Genomic DNA, 7,621 nt, shown 5'->3' with positions numbered 1-7,621 from the left:
CCTCCTGGAGTAGGCAGGCCCCGCCCCTCTCCCCAAGTGGGCGGGGACAGCAGTTGCATAGGCAGCTTTCCTTGTGATGCCACAGGTTCCTCTGGACACACTGCTCCCTGGCCACGCCTCCTCTCCCTTTCATCTTTCTCATTGACCAATGGGCTTGGAGAATTAAGGCCACGCTCCCATTCTGCATTCTAGTGGGGCCCTGGTTACGCCTCCTCTGGCTCAGTCACACAGCCGCCTGGTAGGTGACTGGAGGTGTTCGCTGATGTGGCCCCAACTTTGCCTCCCTCCCCACCCCATGATGTTAGAAGAGACTCAACAGAGTCAATTGGCAGCAGCCAAGAAAAAGGTAAGACACAACAGGTCATGGCCCCCCAACCTAGCTAGAGATGCCGTCCGATGACAAGACCACTGCCAGAGTAGCCTGAGGCACACTGGTCTGGGCCCCCTAAAACTGGCACCTCGGGGCTGCCCCCACCAAAGTTTCATCAGTCAGCCTTGCCCCCTCAGCAAGCAGCCCAGCCTCTGCCCTCACCAGTTGCCCCATGGTGACTTTTGGCAGGTGACTCCTGGGGCTCCCTGCTCCATACTTGCCCCTCACATCCTGCTGCCCCAAGCCCAACCTCCCTGGGATCTTTGGGCTCAGCTGTCCAAGGATCTGTGTCCCCCAGCCCCAGGCCCCACCATCGCCAGTCATCCCCGGGTGACTTTGGACTGGTGAGTCCTGGGGTTTCCTGCTGCAGACTGTACTCTCCCCTCCTGCTGACCTAAGCCAGACCCCCCTGGGCTCTTTGGACTGGCATCTCCAAGGACCTGGGCACCAGCCCTACATCCCACTCCCCCATCATGGATCAGGAACTCAGCCATTGCACTGATGTGGTTCCCCCCATCCCCAGGAGGAGTGGAATGTAGTGATGTCACAGTCCCCCTAGGAACTGTCATTACTGCTGCAAGACTGGCCTATAATCTTACAACCCAGTCCCCTAAGTATTCTCGCTCCATTTCTGGTTCCTCTGGCCACAGCACAAATTTCCAGCTGGAAGGGGAATGGGGACTATGGGACTTAGGAGCAACAGGTTTCAGGTTGCCTTACTCCCTTTGCATAGACATTGACTTTGTGAAAAGCCTACACTTCCCCTGTGAGCTCAAATGTTGACAGTATCTCTGGGTGGCAATGGGAGAATGGGTTTGGTTTGGTTTTCTCCCAGCCTTCTACTCTCCAGAGAGACTTTAACATATTTTTCTGAGTTCTCCACCTCATATTTTAATTCTCCACAGTTCTGGGACCAGACTGCCCTTCAGTCACTGGTCTCTGAAGTGAGATTTGCTTATCTTCTGTGGAATGGATCTTCGGAAACTGAACTTGACAGCTTGAATCTTCCTCATATCATCTCAACTTGGGGTACTTTGAGTGCCACAGGATAAATGTGGGCGATCTTTCTGAAGCATCAGTTTTCCTTGATTCTCTTGAGAGAGAAAAAACGTTAATGTACTTAGGGATGACAGTCACGTACGTTTCTAAGAGTATACCGGACTTCTCTCTGAAATGAGACTTGGGTTGTCCTCTTTCTGATAAATTCCAAGATTTAACAAAAAAGCTGCCTTCTGCCATGAGGACACATGGATATAAAAGTTTGAGAGGTCCTGGTGCACTTCTTCACACTTACAGACGTGTGAGGATGTATGACTCCAAAGCACACAGTGTGCAGTTCCTGCCTACTTAATGTTTAGTTTTCTACCTCTGGCTCTGATTTTGGTTTCTGGCAGCTGCTGATTCATGGCAAAACCCCAGAGCTTGGAGTCAGAAGACTGAGTTTAAGTCACATTATTGCCCACCCTCCCATTTTCTTAGCCATAATATCCATCCCTCTCAATCAGTAAGTGATTGTGAAAACACCTTGTACAGTTGTTGGTGGCATTAAATCAGATGGTGTATAAGAGTATTTTGTAAAACTGTAAAGAGGGATGTGGCTGTAGGGGCTGGTAGTCTTCATGAGTATTACTGCTCTTCTTTCCCACAGCTAAAAGAATATCAGCAGAGGAACAGCCCTGGTGTTCTGGCAGGAGTGAAGACAAAAAAGAAGAAAACTGGCAGTAGCCCTGAGACAACCACTTCTGGTGGTTGCCACTCACCTGGGGATGTGAGTCTTGGCTGGCCAGGCTCCTGGGGACAGGGGGCCCAAGGGTGCAGTAGACGGTAATTGTTAAGATTGCTGGGTACTGATTAAGAATTCTGGGTTTGAATCCTGCCTCTCCATTGGCTAGGGATCTGATTTATGGCAAGTTGCTTGAGCTCTTTGGGCCTCTCTTTTCACATCTGTAAAATAGGGGTAGTGTTGTTTGATTTTCATTTCTGAAGTTTAAATGATATTCCATATTGTTGTTGTTTTTATGTTAATCCCTAGAACATGTCCTGCTGTGAACACCCAGGATACCCAGGAAATGGTCATTGCTGTTTGATTTTCCTGATCCCCAGTCTCAAGGGGGAGCTGGGCCAATGAGTACAGCCACTTGCTATCAAGCTGTCCCTTTAGGAGTCACAGAAGGGGGCTCTGGGTGTGGTGAGGAGACCCCCAGGCACTAGAAGTAAGAGAAGATCTAACTTGCCACCAGCTTGCTGGGTGACCACATAAAAATCACTTCTTACCCTGGGTCTCAGTTTTCTCCATTGTAAGATGACACTGGATAAGATCACTGTCTTTCAAACTTGTTTTTGAGCTGGAGCCCCCTTAGTTCAAGTGAACCCTTAGTCAGGAGTCTGGTTTTTTAATAGAGGTGGAGGTCTGGAGCTCTACCAGATTCATCGTCCATGTCCTGGGCCTGAGGAGAGGGGTCCAGTGAGCGTATTAAGAGCTGTCTTGGTCAGATGACTCCACCTTGTGACTGCATCGCTCAGGGAACATTTCCATCTATTTGTTCTTGCCCCTGGCAAGGCAGCAGGTGGCCATTTGGAAGAATGGCACAGGCCATGGTTTCAATCTCCTCTGCTCTTCCTCAGCATTTCATTTACCTGAACCCACATCTTCCTCCTCCCCAGACTTTTTTGTTTCTCTCTAAGCCACTTCTGTCTTTCTCCCCCTGCCCTTGTTTTTCCCTTGTCCCCTCCTATAGATTCAGGACATTCTGAAGGTGCTGGTGTCCAACCTTAACCATTCCAGTGGGGTAGCGCTCCCTCATTGCACAAGTGGAAGGTGAGGCATTGCCAAGACCCCTCTCTGGCTTGCTGTCTCCAGCTGTGCATGCCCCTGAGGCTTCTCTGGTTTGGGGGATACTTTGCTTCTGCTTTGTTTTATGTTGCTGCCATTAACCTTCATCCTGTTTATGTCTGCTTCTTCACCTGCTTGATTGATTGGGTTTTCTCTTTCCCTGCATCTTTTATCATCTTGGAAATGGTGAGAGCTTAAAGTTTAAAAGTAACTTGAGAATAACGTACACAGCAGGCATGTGGGATTTGGGGATTTTTTTTTTTTTTTGAGACAGAGTCTCACTGTGTCACCCAGACTGGAGTACAGTGGTATGATTTTGGCTCACTACAACATCTGCCTCCCAGGTTCAAGTGATTCTCTTGCCTTAGCCTCCTTAGTAACCAGGATTACAGGCACCTGTCACCATGCCCGGCTAATCTTTGTATTTTTATTAGAGACGTGGCTTAACCATACCGGCCATGCTGGTCTTGAACTCCTGACCTCCAGTGATCCACCCGCCTCAGCCTCCCAAAGTGCTGCGACTACATTTGTGAGCCAGTGTGCCCAGCCCCTTTGCTGTTTTTATACTTTTTCTATATCCATAACTGTTTCCCTGTAAGTTTTCTTTTTTTTTTTAATTTCTCTTTTTTATTATTCCTGTGTCATCTGCTACCCTGAAGGATCTGGAGGTAAGAGGCCCTGAGTCAAGGTGCAGTGACCCTGCAGGCCAGCCCTCCAACCTCCTCTCACAGTGGGGGCTGGGTGAGGTGAGCCCCTCTGCCAGCTGAGACAGCCCACACATACCCCAGCCCTAATGATTGTTCTCTCTACCTCTTCCCACAATCCTCCTCCAACTCCTCCTCTCTGCATGCGCCTCAGAGCCAGAACCAAGAACTGGAAGTAGCCCTGGACTCAAGCTCCACAACAATCAATCAACTCTATGAAAACATAGAATCACTGGTAAGAGTCCAGTGGGGTCCTGTGATTCCACGCTGCCAATCCTGGGCTTTAGTTTCCCCTTGGGGCTCTGAAGAAAGGGCTGGGTCCCCTGGTGCCAAAGGCAAATGGGGAGCTGTGGCACCCAGGCCTCACCTGGAGGGACCCCAGAGCAAGGAGCATGCAGCATGGCTCTTCTGTCACTGCCCTCTTTGCTGACTCTCTCTTCTCCAGACACCCCTGCTCCAGTCCTTGCCACACACGCCCTGGGGTTGTCACCTCTCAGGGAAGCACTAGCCTGACGGTTTGTCAGGGGCCCTGTATTTCTGCCGTGACTCAGTCCCTAATTTGCTCTTTGAGTCTAGACAAGCCACCTCTCCTCCTTGCGCTGGTGTTTCCGAAGGAGGTAGAGCATCAAAGGTCTTGGTTAGCTCTGAGAGTCTGAGATTTAAAGCCTCCTAGAATGTAAACCTGAGGGCCAAGGGCTCCTGTCTGTCCTTTTCCATTCTGTATCTGCTGTGAAGAACTGTGCCTGGCTTGTATTTGCTCAGTAAATGTTTGTTGAATGAACACACCTTTCTCAATCACAAGCTGGCAGAAGTGTGGGCCTTTCTCAGACTCTGTCTCTAGAGGTTTATGTTACTGTCCTTTCGAGAGAATCTAGATTCAGACTTTGAGTTTGTGGCTATGGGCAAAAACCAACAAAGACCCAAATCCTCTGTCCTTGCGAGCTTGAGGAGTGTTGACCAGTTCGTGTTGCCATTCGGTCTGAGAGTGTTGTCTTTAAAATTCTTTCCTGGCCCCTGCCTACTGCTTCCTGGGGTATAGAGTTGAGGGAGCCACCCTCAGTCACCTGAATTTGACTGTCCCCACAGAAACAACAGAAGAAACAAGTGGAACATCAGCTGGAAGAAGTAATGTGATTTCTTTGTTTGCTCACAACATGACTGCTGGGTTTGGGGGGCACTCAGATGTAGAGGCCTCAGTCTCGTCTCACCCACTCCCAGCCGGGGGAAGAAGGCACGTCCCTCAGGTTCCACCACATCCCCACAGGGTCCCTGATAACCTGGTCCCATGGGTGGGCCTGTGCTGGGGCATTGGTGGCATTCTGGGGGCATGTCTCTTGCTGTGCCATCTCTGCCTCCCCGTCGTAAGAGCTCTGTCTTCCTCTTCCTACAGGAAAAGAAAGCAAACAATGAAATAAACAAAGCACAAACAGAGCAGTTAGAGGTGAGTGGAGGGTGGGGAGTTTTCTCCTGTCTTCCGGAGAATGTTTCTTTCCTTCTCTTTCAGCACTTGCTTGGCTTTTCTCCCAAACATTCAATTTCAGACAATCAACATCCTCACGCTAGAAAAGGCAGACGTGAAGACCACCCTTTACCATACTAAACGTGCCGCCAGACACTTCGAAGGTGGGAATCAGGGCACCCCATCATCCTTCAACCTGGCACTTTGACAGGTCTTTAGGGGGAGTCCTTTGGGCCCCATCTCAACCTCTGTCATTACAGAAGAGTCCAAGGATCTGGCCGGCTGCCTGCAATACTCCTTACAGCGTATTCAAGAATTGGAGCGGGCTCTCTCTGCTGTGTCTACACAGCAGCAGGAAGAGGACAGGGTGAGTCCAACCAACTGCCCCATCCCCTGGCAGCCTGGCTTCCCACATGGAGGAGAGAGTGTAAAGGTCCCTTCTGCAGGATGCAGTGTCCTGCCCAGAAGGCAACATGCTCATTTCTAGCTGCTATTGTGTGTGGTTGTTAGAGACAGCCTGGGGCTGGGTCAGCTGCTGTGGGTGAGTTGAGGGGCACTGCGGGGAGTGAGCACTGCACACACAGCTTGAAGGCCAAGTGCCTGCCCTGCCCTTACCTGGCTGTGGCCTTGGCCAAATCCTAGGTGGGGTAGTGGGGTATTGGGTACTTGTACTGTGAAGGTACAGAAGAGTACCTTTAGTAGGTTACCATTTCTGTAGAGAGAGGAAAGGGGTGTGTGTGTGTCTGTGTGTGTGTGTGTGTGTGTCTGTGTGTGTGTACATACTATGATAATATACATGAAACATGTCTCCAAGGGTTCGCAAAAACCTCAGGAGAGAGTAATAGGGTGGCTGGGAGACACTTCCATGTTGTACCTTCTGAGTTTTGGACTATGCGAATGTATCATCCTTTCAAAAAGTGAACAAAAGATTAATTTCCCCTTCCTTTCTGTGCCCCCACCCCCAGCAAGGAAAATAGGCTTAGAGAATTGGATAGTCCTGGGTGTTCAAACCCCAGCTCTGTCTCAGTGATCTTAGGCAAGCACTTAACCTCGAACACTCCATGTTTTTCATCTACACAATAGAGGTTATCCTAGTAACTGTCTCATATGGTGGTTGTGAGGATTACATGGGATTGCTAGTATGGAACCTGGTGAAGCACTCCATAAAGGTTCAAACAGTGGCATTAATAACAGTAATAACAATAGCAATGTTATCTGATCTCTCTGGGCCTCCGTTAGCCAGCTGCAAGTTCGATCTCTTTCCCTGTTCCCTCCAACTTTGAGTTCTTTTAAAAACCAGGCCACGGGCTTGGAAATGCCTTGATCTTTACGGACCAAGTTGTATATTGAGCTGAGCCCTAGCCCTTTTAAGGGTCACTGCCCGGGCTCCACAGATCAAAACTTCTCACTCTTCACCATCTGGTCCTCGAGCCACAGTGAAGCAGTCCTCCAGCGGCAGTTACAGCAGACCAGAAAGGAGCGGGCGCTGCTGAACGCACACATGACACAGGTGAGGCTTTGCAGAGGGAGGTATGTGGAGGGAAGATGATCCCAGCTGACCAGGAGCAGGTGAGGACCAGTGACAGCCCTTCTTAACTTCTGTGCCTATTCTTGCAGGTGACAGAGTCACTTAAACAAGTCCAACTAGAGAGAGATGAATATGCTCAACATATAAAAGGAGAGAGGGCCCGGTGGCAGGAGAGGATGCGGAAAATGTCAGTGGAGGTGAGACCTGACCCTTCAGCCCCACCTTAGATGGGTCACTGGATCTTTCTGGGCATCTGTAAAATGGGACTAGTACAGCCAGAGGTGGTCATGGGTCTGGGCTTTGTGGAGGTGGGGTCAGAGAGGGAGATGGTAGCTTGTCCAGCCACCAGCCCCTCTCTCAAGGGCCCTTTCCCCCTGTGCTTTGGGCAGGCTCACACATTGAAGGAGGAGAAGAAGCATCACATACATCGGATACAGGAGCTGGAGAGGAGCTTGTCCAGACTCAAACACCAGATGGGTAAGATGGGGCTGGTGTGACCTGGGAGCAGGACTGGCATCAGAGGGCTGTGGGGTGGCTTAGAATGCCACAGGGAGGTGGGTGGATGGAAGAGCTTTGAGGCAGAGGGAAAGAGGTCTGTGCCAGCAGCTGGCAAGTCTTGTCATCTCCATGAGCCTCAGGTTTCCCATCAGCCAAGAGGGAGGAGTGCCCATTGTCAGCCACCCACAGTGCTCTCTATCTGACATGGCTTGGAAATTGGCTACCATTG

General features: G+C 50.3%; 1 pseudogene; it reads left to right on the top strand.

Annotated features, from left to right (window-relative positions):
* Positions 1–7,621, top strand: part of LOC105505135 — a 117,670-nt pseudogene that overhangs the window by 105,501 nt on the left and 4,548 nt on the right.

Source organism: Colobus angolensis, unplaced genomic scaffold (genome assembly GCF_000951035.1).
Source record: "Colobus angolensis palliatus isolate OR3802 unplaced genomic scaffold, Cang.pa_1.0 Scaffold99, whole genome shotgun sequence".
NCBI lineage: Eukaryota > Metazoa > Chordata > Mammalia > Primates > Cercopithecidae > Colobus > Colobus angolensis.
The sequence above is the reverse complement of the archived record's forward strand: the minus strand, read 5'-3'. Positions and strand labels throughout refer to the sequence as shown.